Source organism: Pongo abelii, chromosome 19 (assembly GCF_028885655.2).
Source record: "Pongo abelii isolate AG06213 chromosome 19, NHGRI_mPonAbe1-v2.0_pri, whole genome shotgun sequence".
Lineage (NCBI taxonomy): Eukaryota > Metazoa > Chordata > Mammalia > Primates > Hominidae > Pongo > Pongo abelii.
The window spans coordinates 82948506-82970812 of NC_072004.2; the positions used below are offsets into that span (position 1 = coordinate 82948506).

At 43.3% G+C, this 22307-nt stretch overlaps 1 protein-coding gene and 1 long non-coding RNA gene across 2 annotated transcripts in view; both read left to right on the forward strand.

The window, feature by feature from the left end:
- The window catches only part of PITPNC1 (phosphatidylinositol transfer protein cytoplasmic 1), a 236934-nt gene that overhangs the window by 121457 nt on the left and 93170 nt on the right, over nt 1-22307 (forward strand). The window lies entirely within an intron of this gene.
- Nucleotides 12992-17824, forward strand: LOC134760498 (uncharacterized). Its single transcript, XR_010138005.1, has 2 exons — nt 12992-16843; nt 17033-17824. It is a non-coding gene; the product is annotated as an uncharacterized LOC134760498 (long non-coding RNA).

The following is a 22307-nucleotide window of genomic DNA, read 5'->3' on the forward strand; positions in this document are numbered from 1 at the left end:
ATGATCTCAGGTCACCGCAGCCTCCACCTCCTGGGCTCAAGCGATCCTCCCACCTCAGCCCCCCTGAGTAGCTGGGACTACAGGCACACACGACCGTGCCCAGCTAATTTTTGTGTTTTTTTTAGAGACATGATTGCACCGTGTTGCCTAGGCTGGTCTCAAACTCCTGGACTCAAGCAATCTGCCTGTCTTGGCCTCCCAAAGTGCTGGGATTACAAGCGTGAGCCACCATGCCTGGCTGGAAAAAAATTTTTTAAATATCTTTTAGTCTTTCCAAACAAATTTCCTTGCTTTCTCTCTTTTTCTCTATGCCTCCATCTCCATGAGTTCATTCAAAACAGCTGTCCATTTGAAGAGGTGTAGAGAGGCCAGGTTCTATGGCTCACACCTGTAATCCCAGCACTCTGGTAGGCTGTGGTGGACAGATCACCTGAGGTCAGGAGTTTGAGACCAGCCTGGGCAGCATGGTGAAACCCCCATCTCTTCAAAATTAAAAAATTAGCCAGGCGTGGTGGCACACACACCTGTGGTTCCAGCTACTTGGGAGGCTGCAGTGGGAGAATCGCTTGAGCCCAAGAGGTCAAGCCTGCAGTGAACCATGTTTGCACCTCTGCACTCCAGCTTGGGTGACAGAGTGACACCTAAAAATAAAAAAGAGGTGCAGAGGGGACACGTGGCCTCACTGTGATCCCTATAGATTGGTGGGACCACTGTAATCTGGTTTATCCTCTGCCCAGTTCAAATAGTCCCCAAAATTCGTATGGTTATTATGTATTATTATATATCCTTTCTTGGCAGGTGCTAAGGTTTTTTGACTACTCTCTTAGGAATTTAAAATAACAGGTTATCCACCTTACAATCAGGATCCAGGCCCACGCCAAGGGCCAGGACCCTTTGAGACTTAGGCTGGCCTGCAAGAGAAGCACCGATCACCTATTCACTCTGTGCAGTCCTTGGACACAGTTTGCTTCCTCTAGAATAAATCTCAGCTGTTGTAGCCTGGCTTGCCTCCCTCTCCCCAGCATGTAGACTCTGGAACTGCCCAGGGGACCTGCTCCTTGTCTCCCTGTCATGGCACCCAACTTGCCCAAGCCCCAGTCCTGCCATCTTGTTATACTAAAGAGGCCCTAAATGTGTTTTTGGCCCAGTTCCCACCCCCTGCCCCCCAGGCTCTGCTTGACTCTGCTCCACGGACCCCAGGTCTTGCTCCTGGGGCCATTGGACCACACGGCCCAGCCCCACTTCATTAGACTTCTTTGCCAATTTGCCCTCCTCTGATTTACATATTCAGCTGCTGTTGGTTGTCCAGCAGATTCAAAGTTGGTCCCAGAGAGGCAGAAAAGGAGCATTGCGGAGAGGCACGGTGGCTCACGCCTGTAATCCCAGCACTTTGGGAAGCTGAGGTGGGTGGATACCTGAGGTCAGGAGTTCGAGACCAGCCTGGCCAACATGGCGAAACCCCGTCTCTACTAAAAATAGAAAAATTAGCTGGGCATGGTGGTGTGCACCTGTAATCCCAGCTACTCAGGAGGCTGAGGTTGAAGAATTGCTTGAACCCGGGAGGCAGAGGTTGCCGTGAGCAGAGATCGCACCACTGCACTCCAGCCTGGGCGACAAGAGTGAAACTCTGTCTCAAAAAAAAAGAAAAGAAAAGGAGGGCTGCATCCATTTCTATTCATACTTGTTAATACTTCAAAATCTGAACATAAGAAGTATATATTTATCTAACAATTCTTTAATTACTAAATGCTAGCTTTATCTAGCCAGGGATTCAAAACTGGTGTTTTAAGCCAAGGCATGTGCTGGTGTGCTCTTTTTCTGTCCTGGGTTAAGTGTGGAGTTTTTGGTGGGAGGCAGAGTTGCTAAGGAAAGCAGTGCAGTAGTGGATAATTCTCTTGTCTCACCGCGTTTCCAAACTATTTAATAAACTCAGTTCATTTCTTTGCACTTTCTGGGTGTACACTCTTATCATTCAGCTACCATCCTTCATACTGCTATCTGCACTGTTTCCTCCCCTACCTGCCAAAAATTTAATGAAATTGATGATGATAAGAAGCAATAATTAAATTGAAAGAGGCTACTGATAGTCATATGGATGATAGTGGTTGAATCGAGTACATGTTGTTATCCTATTATCAATTACCATATAAGTAATTTTTTGACATGACCCAATATCTAGTAAGAAAAAAATAGTGGCAGTATGAGTAAATATCTTCCTTGTTAAAAATAAAACCAGTATACGTATAATTGTGAAAACCTGCAAACTGTGATTACATTAACCAGGGTGCAATGGGGAAGTTGTCTTAAATTGAGGCCCATTTATTTTATGCACATACTTATGAGAATTATTTGGGCCTTCATTAGTGCTAGGGAGGACGGCACCGTGCCAAGGTAAGGTTCCGTTGTTTATCCAAGGCCATAAATCTAGGCCTGTGAGAGTCCGTGCTTAGCACTGCCTGGTTCAGCTGAATGAGAGGCTGCTCATGTGGTGATGGCTGCCAGGTTACTGGTGTTCAATGGGGTTAATGGGGGCAGCCTTGCTACTTTACTTCCTCTTCCAAACAAAGCAGGCACCATTTAAAGCAGTGGTTCCCAGCCTTGGCTGCACATTGGACTCACCTGAGAAGTTTTAACAACAACTCATGCCTGGGTCCCAGCCCCTGGGATTTTTATTTAATGGATCCTGGGCGCAGGCTGGTCTAAACCAGCCAATGAGCATGAAGGACAGAACACTACCTTCCAGAACACCGAATTCTCCAGCTGGGAGTGTGTGCAGTTTTAGAGTCTACCCTGAGGCTGAACCTGATATGTTCCCTTAGGAGACACTGGCTATGCTGTCCCCACCCCTGAGAGGGTCTAGACCAGCAGTTCTCAATCACAGCTGCCTATTAAAATCACCTGGGTCAGGCGGGGTGGCTCACACCTGTAATCCCAGCACTTTGGGAGGCCGAGGTGGGAGGATGACTTGAGCTCAGGAGTTCGAGACCAGCCTGTCCAACATGGGGAAACCTCGTCTCTACTAAAAATACAAAAATTAGCTGGGTGTGGTGGTGCATGCCTGTAATCCCAGCTACTAGGGAGGCTGAGGCAGGAGAATTGTTTGAACCCAGGAGGCAGAGGTTGCAGGGAGCCGAGATAACACCACTGCACGCCAGCATGGGCAACAGAGCGAGACTCCTCAAAAAAAAAAAAAAAAAAAAATCACCTGGGAAGCTTTAGCCATCACTGATGCTGCTGTCCCAGCCCTGGGGATTCTGATTTCATTGGTCTGAGGTGGGGTTGAGGCACTGGGATTCTTTTTTTTTTGAGATGGAGTCTCGCTGTGTCACCTAGGCTGGAGTGCAGTGGCACAATCTCAGCTCACTGCAAGCTCCGCCTCCCGGGTTCACACCATTCTCCTGCCTCAGCCTCCAGAGTAGCTGGGACTACAGGCGCCTGCCACCATGCCTGGCTAATTTTGTGTGTGTGTGTGTGTGTGTGTGTGTGTGTGTGTGTTTAGTAGAGATGGAGTTTCACTGTGTTAGCCAGGATGGTCTCGATTTCCTGACCTCATGATCCACCTGCCTCGGCTTCCCAAAGTGCTGGGATTACAGGTGTGAGCCACCATGCCCGGCCGGCATTGGGATTTTTACAGCTCCCCCAGGTGAATCTGAGGGGCAACAAGACTGAGAACTATAGATTTAAAGAAATAGTAAGTGCTATTTAAAACCAACACTTAGGAAAACAGTTTCTCCAAATGTCTTCACTTCTTTATACTCCTGGAAATAGGACAGTTTACAAAAGGCATGTATAAACCCCACTCCATTCCACTCCCACTCACACAATAAAAAGACCTGGGTAACATATGTATTCTCATTAGCCACATATCACCAAGGACATTATTTCTTGGCAAAGAAACTCCTCTGATAAAATGAAGAGAATGTCCAGTTTAGTTCCTGGAAACATGAAGCTCTGTCTTTCACAGAGGTCTCCTTGGAGGCTACCTAAAAGAAGTGTCTGGAATGTATTTCATTTCTAGTTCCTCTGTGTGGTAATGAAAGAACACAAAGTTGTTCTTTGTGAAACAGAAAGCTCAGTATTGAAGTTCCAGTTATCACCGTAAGCCTAAGCCTTGGTTTCTTTATTTTAAAAAAAAAAAAAAGGATAAATAATGCTTCCATCAGGGCGTAGAGGATGCATAGAGGTTCGTTTACATGGAAGCACTTCATAAACTGTAAAGTGCCATGCAAATATGAGACATGATTACTATGATGGCCACACCTCGGGATTAACTGCACTCATGATGATTTCCCAATGAGACTCTGATTTTGTCTCAAGTGTCAATGAACCGTTTGCTGTTCAACAAGTTTTGAGCACCTACTATGTCCCAGGCATTAGGAGAAGGATCGGGGATACAGCATTAAGACAAACCAGCCCTCCAGGCCAGGCGCAGTGGCTCACGCCTGTAATCCCAGCACTTTGGGAGGCCTAGCAGCCAGATCACCTGAGGTCGGGAGTTCGAGATCAGCCTGACCAACATAGAGAAACCCCGTCTGTACTAAAAATACAAAAAATTAGCTGGGCATGGTGGCGCATGCCTATAATTCCAGGTACTCAGTAGGCTGAGGCAGGAGAATCACTTGAACCTGGGAGGCAGAGATTGCAGTGAGCTGAGATCGTGCCATTGCACTCTGGACTGAGCAACAAGAGCGAAATTCCATCTCAGAAAAAAAAAAAACAGACAAACCAGCCCTCCATTAATCATGGAGTTGGGGAAGCAGATAATAGGCAAGTAAACAAACAAAAGAAGTGCTAGGAAAGCTATAAACAGGCTAGAGGTAGCTCAGCCTGAGGCCATGTGGTCAGAAAGGCCCCTCGGAAGACACAAGTCCACTTGAGGCTTGAGTATGGGAAGGAGCCAGCCCTATGAGATATATGTTCCCCCACCCCAAATTCATACGTGGAAGCTTTAGAATGTGACTGTGCGTGGAGACAGGACCTTTAAAGAGGGGATTAAGTTAAAATGAGGCCATTAGAGTGGGTCCTAATCCAGTCTGACTGGTGTTCAGATAAGAAGAGAACACTTGGGCACATAAAGAGACTCTAGGCTGGGTGTGGTGACTCACAGCTGGAATCCCAGCACTTTGGGAGGCTGAGGCGAGTGGATCGCTTAAGCTCAAGAGTTCAAGACCAGCCTGAGCAACGTGGCAAAACCCCATCTGTACATAAGAAATGCAAAAACTAGCCAGGTGTGGTGGCACACACCTGTAGTCCCAGCTACTCAGGAGGCTGAGATGGAAGGATCACTTGAACCCAGGAAGCGGAGGTTTTGGTGAGCCAAGATCGTGCCACTGCACTCCAGCCTGGGTGACAGAGAGAGATGCTGTCTCAAAAACAAACAAACAAACAAACAAACAGACTCTTTGGGTGCAACACGTGAAGACATAGGCAGAAGGCAGCCATCCACAAGCCAAGGAGGAGGTCTCTAAGAAATCAACCCTGCAGGCACATTGATCTTGGACTTCCAGCCTCCAGAGCTGTGAGACAATTAATTAGATTTTGTTGTTTACACCACCCAATCTGTGGTGTTCTGTTATGGCTGACCCCACAAACTAATGCAGGGAGCAAACGCCCTGGCCCCTGACACAGCCTCACATATTCCAGGAACTGTTGGAAAACCACTGGCTAGAGCATTAGGAGTGACAGTAAGTAGACTGGCAGGAACTGAGGTTGAAAATGTAGTAGAAGCTAGATCATGCAAGAGCTATGGGGCCACGGCAGAGTGTGGATTTCAGTGCAGTGGGAACTTATTCAAGGATTTTAAACAAAGGAGTGACAAGATACTGTTCGTGGAGTTTTTTAAAATTTTTTATTTTGGGATAATTTTAAATTTATACTAAAGTTGGCTGGGTACAGTGGCTTATTTTCCAGCACTTTGGGAGGCTCAAGCGGGCAGATTACCTGAGGTCAGGAGTTTGAGAAGACCAGCCTGGCCAACATGGTGAAACCCTGTTTCTACTTAAAGAAAAAAAAAAAAAAAAAAAATTAGCTAGGCATGGTGGTGCATGCCTGTAATCCCTGCTACTCAGGAGGCTGAGGCAGAAGAATCACTTGAACCTGGGAGATAGAGGTTGCAGTGTGAGCCGAAATTGTGCCACCGCACTCCAGCCTGGGCGACAAGAGCAAAACTCCGTCTCAGAAAAAAAATAATAATAATTTATACTAAACTTGCGAAGATTGTGCACAGGATTCTCAAATACCCTCTACCCAGTTTCCCCTTACCTAACCATGATTCCATTGCCAAAACTACAGACTTTATTCAGATTTCACCAGTTTTCCCAATAATGTACTTTTGCTTCTGTTCCAGAATCCGGATTAGGACACCCCATTACATTGGGTGATTTATGTTTTAAAATGTTTGCTCTGGCTGTTCTGTGGGGAATTAGTGAAAGGAAAGACTGGAAGCAGGGAGTCCAGTTGGTAGGCTATTGGAATGATCCAGACCAGGATGGTGGTTTGATCTGGAAAGATGGCAGAGGATAAAGAGGGGAGGAAGGGATCTATTTTGAAAACAGTGACTTTCTGTTAGAATTGATGCGGGGCATGAGAGGGGAACAAAATAGGGATAATCCCACACTTTCTAGCTCTGCCTAGTGACCCTGGGTAAGTGGTGGTACCATCGCCATCATAGGAAACAGTGGAGGAGAAGCAGGTCCTGAGAAGAAAAGCAAGAGTGCCATTTAGACATGATGACTTTCAGATACCAATGAGACTTCCAAGTGGAAATGACGGGTAAGAAGTTGGATATTGGCCAGGTGTGGTGGCTCTCGCCTGTAATCCCAGTGCTCTGGGAGGTCAAAGCAGGAGGATCACTTGCACCCAAGAGTTCAAGGCCAGCCTGGGCAACATGGTGAGACCCCCATCTCTACAAAAAAAAAAAAAATTTAATTAGCTGGACATGGTGGCGCACACCTGTCATCCCAGCTACTCAGGAGGCTGAGGTGGGAGGATCGCTTGAGCCCAGGAGGTCCAGGCTGCAGTGAACCATGATCAAGCCACAGTACTCCAGCCTGGGCAACAGAGCGAGACTCTGTCTCAGAAGAAGAAGAAGAAGAAGTTGCATATATATATGCATCTGGCATTCAGAGAGGGATGTGGGTCATGATTTTTATCTAGGGAGAGGAGTGACAGAAAAGAGAAGTTTCTAGATGCTCCAAGATAGAGATTGCCCAGGTCCTAAGAAGGACCTTCTGATGACTTCCAGGTCCAGCTTCTCATTGTTATCTTTATTCCTTGGTTAAAACTAATTTTCAATCACTGGGCTGTGCTTGGTTTTAGGAAATAAACGATCTCATTAATTTAACCGCAAAGATTTACTTAGAGAGATCTCATTTCTCCCCCTGGGTGCCTCCTTCGGGTAAATTGCATAAACACCTCAATGTCTTGACTGGGCTCAACTTGCATGGCTTTGGAGAGAAACGTTCTCTTCCTGACTACAAGTAGCTTCCCCTGGAAGTTACCAGCTGACAAAGAGGGAATTTTATCATTTCAGGAGAGCTGTATTTATTGAGGCTTGCTATGACAATAGTCATCATGAAGTTTGTTTTCTTTCTTTTTTATTTTTTGAAACGGAGTCTCACTCTGTCACCCAGGCTGGAGTGCAGTGGCGTGATCTCACCTCACTGCAATCTCTACCTCCCAGGTTCAAATGATTCTCTTGCCTCAGCCTCCCGAGTAGCTGGGACTACAGGTGCGTGCCACCACACCCAGCTAATGTTTATATTTTTAGTAGAGACGGGATTTCACCATGTTGGCCACACTGATCTTGAACTCCTGACCTCAAGTGATCTGCCTGCCTCGGCCTCCCAAAGTGCTGGGATTACAGGCGTGAGCCACCGTGCCCAGCCGTGAAGTGTGTTCTCTAATTAGCATAGTAGTCCCTGCTTCTCCGAGGTTTCACTTTCTGCAGTTTTAGTTCTGGGCAGTCAAATGTGGTCCAAAAATATTAAATGGAAAATTCCAGAAAAGAACAATTCATAAGTTTTAAATTGCATGCTGTTTTGAGGAGCAACGTGAAATCTCGTACCATCCTGCCCCACCCCACCCAGGTCACGAAGCCTCCCTTCGTCCGTCAACTCTGCTCTTATACACTGCACGCCTGTTAGTTACTTAGTAGCTGTCTCGGTTGTCACATCAAAAAAAAAAAAAACAAAAAAAAAGAGCATATATAGAGTTTGGTACTATCTGAGGTCTCACACATCCAGTGGGAGTCTCAGAATATATCCCCCTCGGCCAAGGTCGGGGACAACTGCATTTGTATTTGTAACTCCAAGAGGACAACATAGATGGATGGATGTTAACACATTTCAAAATGTACTAAAATTAATTTGTAAAGCAGGAGTGCCAGTGGGAACTGCAGAATCTGTATTTACAGGTCTCTGGAGCTGATTATCTCTTCCTTAAATGGCTTCTAATTGAGGATTACAGAAAGAAAAAAAGCATTTGCTTTATTTTTAGATGTGATCTCTGATGTCTTCAACTTTTATCGTTCTGTTTTTAACCTTAGATTATTATAACCAGCCACCTACAAAATCTGCAATTTTCTCTAATAAGTCAGCACCTGTTAAAAAGGAGGTTGCACAAAACACTCCCATTTGCAGTTTGGAAGGATTGTTATCTACTTTGGTCTGTGAAGTGGAAAGTCAATGTTCTTATTCAATCTGTGTCTAATGGTATCATTTTTGAGGACAATGGAAAACAGATCATGTTTGATTCCTTAAGATGTGGCCACTGCTATTTGTGGTACAATTTGTGATCTGAGAGCTACATGTAAAGAACACATGAGCAAAAAGAATATCCAGCACGCAAGGGCTCGCTTTCTGATTCTCAGAGGTATAGTGACAACACAGCTTACCTCTGCATTCAAAGAAGCTAGAACTTACCGCTGATAATCATTAGTAGAAGACAGCTTAAAGTAGTGTCTGCTTTCCTGGCTAGGCCTGGTTCACAGGTGCTGTGATAAATTCTAAAGACCTGCCTACTCTTATGTGCTAGTATCAAGGGTGAGGGAGACAGTTAACCAAACTGGTCAAAAGCATTGTCAGCAAAGACCTGGTGCTGAATCATGTTGGGAAACTGGAGTTTGGAGCTAGAGAGGCAATACCAAGTATCAAGGTCTGAATGTCCACTTTGTAACCACTGTAGTAATAATTGACTCAAAAAAAAAAGCCATCAATGGATGCTAAGACCATTGAGCAAAACAAGTATTGGGTACAGGATATGTCACCACCAATGCTGGGCGTAGTAGCTCACACCTATAATCTCAGTACTTTGGGAAGCCAAAGTAGGTGGATCATCTGAGGTCAGGAGTTCGAGACCAGCCTGGCCAACATGGTGAAACCCCATCTCTACTAAAAATACAAAAAATAGCCAGACGTCATGGCACATGCCTGTAATCCCAGCTGCTCGGGAGGCTGAAGCAGGAGAATCTCTTGAACCCAGGAGGTGGAGGTTGCAGTGAGCCGAGATCATGCCACTGCGCTCCAGCCTGGGTGACAGAGTGAGACTCTGTCTCAAAAGGAAAGGAAAGGAAAGGAAGAAAAGGAAAAAAAAGACATGCAGAGAGGACAAACTAGAAAATAATGAGATTGGCTACCTACGGGGGGGGGTGTGTGGAAACGGGGTGGAGATGGAGAGAGAAGCACTACCTCTGGGAGTATACCTTTTTGAATCATTCAACTTTTGAAATCATGTTAATGTTTTCCCCACTCAAAAATAATGAAACCAAATCAACAGGGATTAGGCAGGGGGTTGGTGGGGTGGAAGATACTAAAATAGAATTAAAACAGAAATAAATGAACCTAACTGTATTTTAAAAGAAATAAAATAGCCACACTGAAAAGGAGAGAAAAAGACCTTTCCCAAGGAATTCTCAATTACACAGCACTTTGACTATATATCCTCAGTCGGAAGACAATAAGAATTGTAAACAAATATTGAATTCTAAGTAATAACTTTGTTTCTTACTGTAGTATGGGCTAATAGTACTGAAACTATTTTTTGTGTAATGTAAATTTGAGCAAATACACAACCCTAGGGCCTACCTGTAGAAGAAAATCACCATTTGCAACTATCATAATAGTAATTGATTTAATAGTAAACATCATTGAATGCTAAAACTAGTGTGTGAAAAGTTTGATGAGGAACAGGATATTTACATGGACTAAGAGTATTTCTCTGCAAGTGACTTACTAATGGAAAATGGAAATAGAAATAATTTTACAATAGACAGCCGGGCACAGTGGCTCACACCTGTAATCCCAGCACTTTAGCAAGCCGAGGTGGGTGGATCTCCTGAGGTCAGGAGTTGGAGATCACGGTGAAACCCCATCTCTACTAAAAATACAAAAAGATTAGCCAGGCATGGTGGCAGGCACCTGTAATCCCAGCTACTGGGGAGGCTGAGGCAGGAGAATCACTTGAACCTGGGAGGTAGAGGTTGCATTGAGCCAAGACTGCACCATTGCACTCCAGCCTGGGCAACAAGAGCGAAACTCTGTCTCAAAAAAAAAAAAAGAAAAGAAATAATTTTACAATAGACAAACCTGGTGTATACCACCTTAACCAAATGTCTGTAACGTTATCAATCCTGGAACAAACTAGCATCAGAAATGATATGATGTCCTGAAAAAGACACATCACCTCTGTGGTGTTCTTGTCAAAAACAAACAAACAAAAAAACCCATAAGCTAAATCTAATCATAAGGAAACCTTACACAAACTCAGATTGATGGGATTCTATAAAATAGCTGGCCTGTACTCTCCAAAATTGTTGAGGTCATGAAAGACAAAGAAAGGCTGATGAATTATTTTAGATTAAAGAAGACTAAAGAGACGAGACAACTAAATGCAGTATGATCCTGGACTGGAACCTAAACTGGAGAAAAAGAGCCCAAAGGATATTACTGGGTAATCGGCAAAATTTAAATAGGGACTGAGGATTAGATAATAGTATTATATCAATGTTAAACTTCCTGATTTTGATCGTTGTTTTGTAATTAGGTGAGAGACTGTCTTTGTTCTTAGGAAATTCACCCTGAAATATCTAGAGGTCAAGGGACATATCTGCAACGTTTTCTCAAATGTGAAAGACAAAGCAAAAGAAGCAAATGTTAACGGTTGGAGAATCTGGGTAAAGGGTGTTCAGGGATTTTCTGTTATTTCTTGATTTTTTTTATATTCTTGCAATTTTTTGACATGTTTGACATTATATTAAGATTTAAAGTCACAATTATTTTGATTTAAAAATTTTTTTGGGAGACAGGGTCTTGCTGTGTCACCCAGGCTGGAGTGCAGTGGCACCATCACGGCGTACTGCAGCCTCAACCTCCTGGGCTGAAGCAATCCTCCCACCTCAGCCTTCTTAGCTGCTGGGACTACAGGAGCACATCACCATGCCCAGCTGATTTTTTTTTTTTTTTGTAGAGATGGGCATCTCGCTGTGTTGCCCATGCTGGTCTTGAACTCCTGGGCTCAAATGATCCTCCCACCCCAGCCTCCCAAAGTGCTGGCATTATAGGAGTGAGTCACCACACCCAGCACAATGATTTTTTAAAATTAAAATTGAAACAGCAAAAAATGGTATAAGGAATGTAACTAAAGATAAAAGAATTTTGTTATAGGCAGTGTGTCTAAATTGAAAACCTAAGAGAATTTACAAATTATCTTAAATAGAATACTAAATAGTTAAAATGATATTAAAATGATTATGTTCAGAAGGGTTATTGGCTATCAGATCAACTTACAAATATCAATGATATTCCATATATGAGTAATAATTAGAAAATATTAATCCCATTATCAATAGCAACACAACTTTAAGGTACCTAAGAACAAATCTAACTTTTCTAGACAAAATTATTATTAAAGGACCTAACAAAGACCTGAACAAATTATAAATACTCCATGTTTATGGATCAAAAGACTAAATACTGTAAAGAAATAAGTGATTTCCTAAATCAGTCTCCAAATTAAATGTAATTCCAATCAACATCTCAACAGGATTGTCATAAATTGTAAAATCAGATGGAAAAATAAAAGTCAAAAGCTAGCTGAGACAGATTTTGAACAAAGAACAAGGAGGCGAAGTTCATCATATCTGATAACAAAATCATATGAAAGAATGTGGTATTTGCACAAAGATAGAAATAAACATAAGCTGATCATGTGAATTTGATACATAATACATAATGTGTCTCCAATCAGTGGGAAGGAAAGATAACTTTCTCAGTAAATGACATTAAGTGAGTTGACATTTCATAGGGAAAACTAAAATAATAGGCTGGGCACAGTGGCTCATGCCTGTAATCCCAGCACTTTGGGAGGCCAAGGCAAGAGGATCACTTGAGTCCAGGAGTTCAAGGCCAGCCTGGGCAACATAGCTAGACTCCATCTCTACAAACAATAAAAATAATTAGCCAGGCATGGTGATGCAGCTCCAGCTACTTATGAGACCGAGGCAGGAGGATCACTTGAGCCTGGGAGGTCAAAACTGCAGTGAGTCATGGTGGCGCTACTACACTCCCATCTGGGCAACAGAGAAAGACCCTGTCTCAAGAAAAAAAGAAAGAAAAGAATATATCCCTACCTCACTCCATATTCAAAAATAAACTCCAAAAGCATTTACCAACCTGACCATGGAAACCATTAAAATCATTTAAGAATATCTTATTTATGGATGCAGATGCATTTATATGTTACATAAAATACAAAGTTTATTTTAAAATGTGGACTAAGTTCACAATAAATTTATGATAGCTGTCAGCCAGGTGTGGAAGAAGAAGGGATTTCAACTATAAGTGTGAAATTTTCTCTCTTTTTTTTTAAGTAGGGACAGAATCGGAATCAAATATGACAAAATAATTACATATGTTTGAGTAGTGGATAGTGGCTGTTTTTTGGCTTTTTGGTTTTTTTTTTTTTTTTAGATGGAGTCACCCTTTGTCACCCAGGCTAGAGTGCAGTGGTGTGATCTTGGCTCACTGCAACCTCTGCCTCCAGGTTTCAAGCGACTCTCCTGCCTCAGCCTCCCAAGTAGCTGGGATTATAGGTGCATGCCACCACACTATGCTAATTTTTACATTTTTAGTAGAGACGGGGTTTCACCATGTTGGCCAGGCTGGTCTCAAACTCCTGGGCTCAAGCAATCTGCCCTCCTCGACCTCCTAAAGTGCTGAGATTACAGGTGTGAGCCATGTTTTTTATATGATTTTGTGTATTCTTCTTGATATTGGTCTTTTGAGTTTTGAAAAAGAAAATATTCATCTGAGTCTTCTGTTCCATGAAACTCAAACCTCTTTAATTCTTTGTGATCCATTGTTAGCCTCAGTCACTGGCTCTGCAGTTGTTTCCCAAACGTTTGGCTCCTTTTCCCCCTCGTAATTACTGTGGGAATACAGTGTACGTCACTTAAAAAAAATAAGGCACAGCTTTGCTGTTTATTTACCTAGAGCTTTGTGTTTATGTTTGTTGAGTCCAGTGGTTGGTGCCTTGGTGGGTGGATTGCTCATGACAGAGGGTGGACAGCAATCTTGGGTCGTGGAGCATTTTGGTGGAGAACACTTGAGGAATCTGCCAAAAGCTAGCAGCTGGTCAGGCCCAGTTAGTAGGATTCTGTACTAGAATCAGAGAAATCACCAGCCTTCGACCAAATAGGGTCCAAAGCAGGGCTCTGCAGCCAAGTGATAACGGGACTTCACTGTTCTGAACTTCCCCAGCTGTGTAAAGGGGAAAATGGCACCCACTTCAGAGAGAATTGGGAGGATGCGGTGAGATGCTGCATGTCAAATGCTTCATAAACCGTAGTTCTCTTTTCTCTTTCACTTCAGTTATACCTCATGGGAACCACTTCAGAGTGGACTCTTGGAGATCCACAAATGGGGAACTCAGTGTAACTTGGGGAGTCCTTTTGGAGGGAAAGTACCAAGTTCTCACGTTTCTGAAGTCTGCAGTCCCTATTCCTTTTTCACCACCCGGAGGCATCCTCAGACATGAGTTGATAAGTCACGTCTCCAGGGGCTTTTGAGTTCACTCTTTCAAAGTGGAGAAAGGAGTGGTTACTGGTGCAAGCAGCAGACCCTCTGCCTCGTGGCCTCCTGCCTGGAGGTTGGGGATTCTGTTTTCGGACACAGGCCTTCCTTGGGTTTTACTCACCTATAAGGGATCCTGCTTGGCACAGCTCTGTTCCAAGAGGTGAGAGCCATCTATGCTGTTGTTCCAAGTTAATCATCAACAGAACCGTGGCAGAATGGAGAAAGGATGAAGACTGTAGGCACTAGAGTCAAGCCAGGTGTCTTTGAATCCCAAGTCAACTCCTTAGCAGCTAGTTAAGGCATGTTACTTCACTTCCGTGTGCCCCTGTCAAATGAGTATCATGATAGTTCCCACTCATAGGGTACTTGTGAGGATTAAATGTGTTAAGCCTGAAAAGAGCACAGAATAGAGCTTGGTACACATTTTAGACATTCAGCATGTTTGAACACGGCCATTGTTTTTCACGTTTTAACAACTTTACAAATGAAACGCATATTAGAGTTGATGGCATGTTACAATTACAAGTGGCAGCATTTTTTCTTTTTCAGTGGTATAGTTGGTGGCATCTTAGAATCAATGAATTAATTCAGCACGATATCCCCTTTTGCATAGGATATTGAGATGTACATCATAAGTGCATTTCAGTACTGAATAGTTTTGCATATCAAATGTGAACACTGAACTGAATTCTGCCAAAGTCAAGTCATTGAATAATAAGCTATTCAGTTGTTCAGGCCTGGAAGGTTGTTTGTTAACTTTTTCCAGGGCACTGGCTGGCTTCCTAGTAATGCAAATGACTTGTTAGAACTCTGAAAAGGGAACCATTGAATCTTCTTCCCCTTGGATGTTCAGAGCCATCATCTTTATAAAATGGATTTCTTACTAAAAATCCCTGGATGCCATCTATCTGATATACCTTCAAGGACAAAGTCTCAGCTAGTATTTTAGTTTTTATTTTTTTATTTATTTATTTTTAATGTGGGGCAAGGGGATAATAGGAGCTGAGCTTACAGAAAAGAAGTTAATGATTTCCAATGGACATGATTTCAAAGCAATTTCTGCCTTTTGATGCGCTGAAATCATTGCTTCCATCTGCTCCCCTACTTGTACACAGGGCTCTGCTTTTTAACCATGCAGTGTGTCAGCTGTTGCCCACCAAATTCTGCACTTGATCTTCTGAGTCTGACGGTGATTCTCTGTGAATAATATTAAGCTATTAATCACATTTAAATCCTATTTATCCACTAATACCTATTGAAGGCCTATTTATATTCCATCAGATTTTTATGGCCATTTGGTACATAAATTTGTTAAATATAAACTTCCTGGAGCTTTATCTGAAAATGTTTCATCTTGTTCCCAGTCCTGTAAAGAGATGGTCATAAATACCTTTGGACTATGCAAACCATTATCTAGAGTAATTTTAATTATCTTTAGCTATGCTGATCAGATGATTAATAAATAGATGTTGAAAAGCATCAGCGAAATGCCATCGTGGAAGAGATACTCAGGGGTAAAACCAAATAATTGACCATTTGGTGCTGAAACGTTATATTATCATTCCTACCCAAGGTTCAGAAATCTATCATGAGATTGGGTTTGTTACGAACTCAACATCACCTTGGGTGGGATGTCAAAACTAGAGTGAATTATTGAAATGAAATGTGAAACATATTAAGGAACGTCCTCGGGAATGAAGGACACTGGAAAGACTGAATTTTCTAGTAACTTAATTTTGATCTATGGGTGAAGCTTTGTTTTCAGCACCCAGCTATATTTGCTTAGAACCATCTGGGTCTCTTGGAATAGATAATGTTAAACCAGATACACTAGTTGTACACGTGGTATGCCTTTATCGGGGGCTTTTGGTAACAGTTTAAAATAGAAAAAAAAGTATTGCTTTAAAAAAAAAAAGTGATCCTGTGGTACTCATGGGTGACAACATTCTGCTTTAGCTAAGAGTTTACGTAACTACATACTGTTCCCTATTTCTTTGTTGTTGTTGTTGTTGTTTTGTATTTTTGTTGTTATTGTTTTTCTTTTGAGATAGAGTCTCCCTCTGTCATCCAGGCTGGAATGCAGTGGTGCGATCTTGGCTTACTGCAACCTCTGCCTCCTAGGTTCAATCGATTCTCCTGCCTCAGCCTCCTGAGTAGCTGGGATTACAGGTGTGAGCCACCACGCCTGGCTTGAGAGATGGAAGATCAGACTTGATTTGCTCATGTTGTTCCTAACCTTTATTCTAAACTGTTAAAAATGTAAAGTCATCTGGTTTCAAGACCGACTGTTCCCTTGGGTGTTCCATAATTCCCTAGAGGCCGAGTAAATTCTTATGGTTTAAAGGCTCTTCCCCCTTGATTTTCTATACTCCTTTGGGTTTGTTTTTAAAATGATAGTATTCTGAACCAATTTTTTTTTTCTTTTTGAGACAAGGTCTTCCTCTATCACCCAGGCTATAGTGCAGTGGCACAATTTCAGCTCACTGCAACCTCCACCTCCTGGGCTCAAGTGATCTTCTCACCTCAGCCTCCCAAGTAACTGGGACTATAGGCACTTGCCACCATGCTCGCCTAATTTTTTAATTTTTTGTACAGATGAAGTCTTCCTATATTGCCCAGGCTGATCTTGAACCCCGGCTCCCACCTTGGCCTCCCGAACTGCTGGGATTACAGGCATGAGCCACCATGCCTGGCCCCAAATAATTTATATAAGCCATTTATCATAGTTCCTGACATATTATAGATGTTTAGTAAATATCAGTTATCTTCCTCAGGTGGAGCACAGTGGCTCACGCCCGTAATCCCCGCACTTTGGGAGGCCAAAGTGGGTATCTTACTTGAAGTCAGCAATTCGAGACCAGCCTGGCCAACATGGCAAAACCCCGTCTCCACTAAAAATACAAAAATTAGCCGGGCGCGGTGGCACACACCTGTAATCACAGCTACTCAGGAGGCTGAGGCAGGAGAATCACTTGAATACAGGAGGTGGAGGTTGCAGTGAGCTGAGATCGTGCCACTGTACTCCAGCTTAGGCGACAGAGTGAGTGAGACTCCATCTCAACAAAAAAAGAAAAAGAAAAAAACGGTTATCTTCTTCAATGCCTTTGTGTTAACTTCCTAGTGGAAATTTGAGAAGTCCTTTATTTTACATTTAAATAGGATGCTTTTAGTGGTGCCTTAATTCATTGTACAAGAAACATTTGTTAAACATCTATTCGGCACCAGGGGTTGTCAGGCTGGTGGGGGGCAGGTACTCTCATTGCAAGACAATGGGGTAGGCTCTACGGAGAACACATGCTAGAGGGTGAGAATGGGTAGACAGGCAAGATCGTGATGCAGGGAGAGACTGGTAGAGAACACAGGAGATTTTTGCAGTAGATCAGACGATAGAGAATGCAGCCCAAGATTTAAAGCAGTGACAGTAGAAATAGAGAGGAGAGGCTGGGTGCGGTGGCTCATGCCTGTAATCCCAGCACTTTGGGAGGCCAAGGCGGGTGGATCATGAGGTCAGGAGATCAAGACCATCCTGGCCAACATGGTGAAACCCCGTCTCTACTAAAAATACAAAAATTAGCTGGGAGTGGTGGTGTGTGCCTATAATTCCAGCTACTTGGGAGGCTGAGGCAGGAGAATCGCTTGAACCAGGGAGTCAGAGGTTGCAGTGAGGCAAGATCATGCCACTGCACTCCAGCCTGGTGACAGAGTAAGATTCCGTCTCAAAAAAAAAAAAAAAAAAGAAAAGAAAAGAAAAGAAATATAGAGGAGAGAATTAGGAAGAGAGAGAGAGGGTTGGTGCCTAGTTAGGATGGAGCAATTGGCTCAGTGGTCTGGGATAATTCAGGTTTTTGTAACGAATGGGTGTTAGTGCTACCAACTAAGACGAGGAATTTTTTTTAAGTGGTTTAGGAGATGCCATGGTGCCCCTCACCCCCAAATTCCTATGTTAAAATCCAAATCCCTGCAAGGTGATGGCATTAGGAGGTGAGGCCTTTGAAGGTGCTTAGGTCTTAAGGGCCCCAGATAGACCCCTTAGATCTTAAGGGCCCCAGATAGACCCCTTGTCCCTTCTACCATGTGAGAACACAACTAGAAGTTGCTATCTGCCCAGGCACGGTGGCTTATACTTGTAATCCTAGCACTTTGGGAGGCCAAGGCAGGCAGATCATCTGAGGTCAGGAGTTCAAGACCAGCCTGGCCAACATGGTGAAACCCCATCTCTACAAAAAAAATACAAAAAAATTAGCTGGGCATGGTGGTGGGCACCTGTAATCCCAGCTACTTGGGAAGCTGAGGCAGGAGAATTGCTTGAACCCGAGAGGTGGAGGTTGCAGTGAGCCGAGATCACGCCATTGCACTCCAGCCTGGGTGACAAGAGTGAAACTCCATCTCAAAAAACAGAAAGAAGGTGCTATCTATGATCCAGGAAGTGGGCCCTCACCTGATGCCAAATCTGCCTCAATCTTGGACTTCTCAGCCCCCAAAACTATAAGAAATAATTTTTTTTTTTTTTTTTTTTACCTTGTTGGCCAGGCTGGTCTTGAACTCCTGACCTCAGGTGATCCACCCACCTCGGCCTCCCAGAGTGCTGGGATTACAGGCATGAGCCACTGTGCCTGGCTAAGAAATAAATTTCTTTTGTTCACACACTACCCAGTTTATGGCATTTTTTAATAGCAGCCCAAACAGACTGAGACAGGTGAGGTTGATGAATTCAGTTTTTGTCCAGTTGAGTTTGAAGTACTCACGGAAAACTTAGTGAAATAACCAGTAGGGAATTTGGTATATAAATCCAAAGCCGAGACCTAGAGATACAGATTTGGAAGTCATAAAGGTAGTTTTGAAAGCCTGAGAACAGAGGATATTACCCAAAGGATACATGAGGGATAAAATGAAAAGAAGGGCAAGGATGGAACCTGGGGGAATATTGACATTTAACGGGAGGGAAATGGAAGAGCATCTCATAGAGATGGATGAGAAAGAAGCTCTCTGAGAGTTAGGAGAATCGGGATGCCTGGGAGTCACAAAGGCCCAGGAAAGTGAGAACACCAAGGAAGAAACTGTCACCAGTAACAGCAACAGAGTTCCGTGAACACAGAATTTAAAAGGTCCTGTGAGAATGAGCAATAAGGTCACTGGTGACCTTTATGAAAACGAGAGACATGGTGGAGTTAGAAGCCAGCTTGCAGTATCCTTTGATGCTTGGCTGTAGAAGGAAGGAAAAGAATTGGATCAGGAGGGGACTTAGAGTGGAAGGGAGAAGCCTTTGCAAGATTTCCCATCTCTGTGGAAAAGAAGTTCATGTTCGGATGTATCTCCTCTGTTCCAAACGCATAGCAGTGACAGATAAAATACAAAGAGAGAAAGCCAAAGTGATATAGCTGGACTTGTGGATCAAAAACTCGGAAGGATGAGGGTAGCCCGGATTGACTGGAATCTGAGTCTTGGGGGCAGGCAGGTATTGATGTAGGTCTTTTACGGCAATAGGACTAAAAGTACTCAATGCAAGCTGGGGGACCAGAGCCAGGCTCACTGTTTGAAAAAAGAGGCTGGAGTAGGCCTCTCCACCCTCTTTTCATTCTTTCAGGTGAAAGGAACCTGAAAAGAATCCCCTGTGTCTAATGCCTGGGCCACGGCTTACAGCAGTAGTTCCACTCTTAGAAGGCAACTGTAAAACCTAGAGATTGGTGTGAGGAGTCAGGGAGTGGAGGTGGAGAAAAATAGAGCAGCAACAGGGACAATAACAACAAAACCTCCCACTCAAAAACGACCCCGCAAATCTAACATTAATAAAGACAGCCAAGGTATCAACAGTCAGAATGTAAATTTACTGGCAAAGAAAATAACTTTGTAGATAGACCTGATTAAAATAGTATATTCGGGCTGCTCAGAGGGAAAAGTAAAGGAATAATGTTCATTTTAAAAGAATGAGAAATTAGGAACCAAAAAAGAAACAAGAACGGAGGGTTTGAAAAAGAAGCAGTTTGAAATTCAGAGACTGAATCATTGAAATGAAATCTAAGTGGATAAGATAAACTAGGCTAGATACAACTGAAGAGATAATTAGTGAATTGGAAGATATTAACAGTATTGAGAAATACAACGCATTTCATAGTACAGAAATACAAACAATTTTTTAAAATACATAGTTAAATTAGGGAGAAAGAATGAGAGTTGCCATATAGTTAACTCATAGGAGCAGAAAAAATATTAGGTTGGTGCAAAAGGAATTGCGATTTTTGCCATTAGTTTTAATGCAATTACTTTTGCACCAACCATACAATGGAGGAAATAACAGAAAATCATTATTTGAAACAATAAAGGCTGAGAATTTTCTAGAATTGAAGAGAGATATAAATCCTTACATCAACGTATATTTGAGTAATAACGATAATGGTAAACACTTATTTAGCCCTTATGTTCCAGACACTCTTCTATATGCTTTCTATGTATTAACTCATTAATCCTCTAATATCCCTTGGGTAAGAGTAATTTACATGTGAGTAAACTGGAAAAGAGAGAACATGTGTAATTTGCCCAAGGTCACACAACTGGGTGGTGGGATTTGGCCCCAAGCAGCCTGGATACCCTCTAATACTTCTCTAAATCCTAAAGGGATTAAAAATAAATCTATACCTGGAGACATTGTCATGAAACTGCAGATTATCAAAGATTTTTTTTAAAGAGCTCCTCTAGAGGAAGGACAGATCACGTACAAAGGGACAATCCTCATCCTAATAGTGGACTTCTCATTAGCAACAGCTGGTCAATGAAGTCAATGAAAGGATAGATTCTAAAACCCAGGGCAAGGCATAGAACACAAGAAACAAATGTGGGCCCATCAAATGATACAATGTTATACATTAACTTAACTGTGAAATACTGAGGAAGGAGCCAGTAGGCCAGTGAGTTTGGAGTTACAAGAGAAGAGCAGTTGGGCACCCCGTGGCTCATCCCTGTAATCTCAGCACTGTGGGAGGCTGGGGAAGGAGGATCACTTTAGCCCAGGAGCTCAAGACCAGCCTGGACAACATAGTGAGACCCCGTCTCTACAAAAAAAATTTAAAAAATTAGGCAAGCATAGTGGTGCGCACCTATAGTCCCAGCTACTTGAGAGGCTGAGGTGGGAGGATCACTTGAGCCCAAGAGATTGAGGCTGCAGTGAGCCATGATTGCGCCACTGCACTCTAGTCTGGGTGACAGAGCAAGACCCTGACTCAAAAAGAAAAAGAAGGAGGGAAAGAAAATAAGAGGAAGAGCCTGGCCCTGGAAGCCAGAAAGTGAATGGTCTTCATGAACCTCTGAAATAGAAGGAAAAGCAGGGCAAGCAAGGAGGGGGAGAAGGGACAGAGAGTGACGAGCACGTGCAGAAGGTCTCTAGTTTCCAGTAATATGGGAAGAAAGGTCATCTCCTGTAAAGGAAGGGGTCAGGAAAGGGGGGCTGAAGGAGGGTAATAAAGGTCAAAGGTAACCTTTATGGGAAATGGATGAGAAGCGTCAAAGGGTTGCTTGAAAGTCTTGGCAGTGTGGTGATTTGGGAAATGTTGAATGAGTAGTACCATCAGCCTACATAATTGTGGCGTTTTCCCAGCTGTGCTTTGCAGCCTGCGTGTAGGAGCACAGGAAATGGTTGAATTGATTCAGGATTTGTCTTCAGGGTAGGTTCAGCAAAGTATGGAAAAATTGAGCAAGTGAAGGTCAAAATGAGCTTTGGAGTCCAATGGAGACTCTTGGGAATTGGAGAGCTTGGTGAGGTCAAGGAGAAAGTGTCCTGGGAGGGAGAGTAAGAGAATACAGGTTGGGGTTGGAGCAAAAGTAACTACAGCTTTCAGATTTCAGAAGTGGAATAATTCCAGGAGATTCAAGACCCCGATGGAGCTTGAAGGGAAGTGGTTAGAGGTGGAATGGAGGTGAAGGTCGTTGGAGGAGAAGGAAAGGAAAAGGAATGAGGAGGCCGGGCCTATAGTGTTGATGGGCTGCCCATGTGGACACTGAAATCATAAAGATGTGGATATAAAGTAGGGTAAAGTGGAATCCTGGGCATGGTCCAGAGCGTTCATGAAGCCAGGGGTCAGGTGGTCTGTAAATAACAGCAGTGAGGGGCCCGGAGGAGGAGGGCCCTGGAAAAGTGCCACTCATTCTACAAGTGACCACTAACCTCAGGAATTTTTTTTTGGTGGTGAGGGGGAAGGATCTTGCTCTGTCGCCCAGGTTAGAGTGCAGTGGTACGACCTTGGTTCA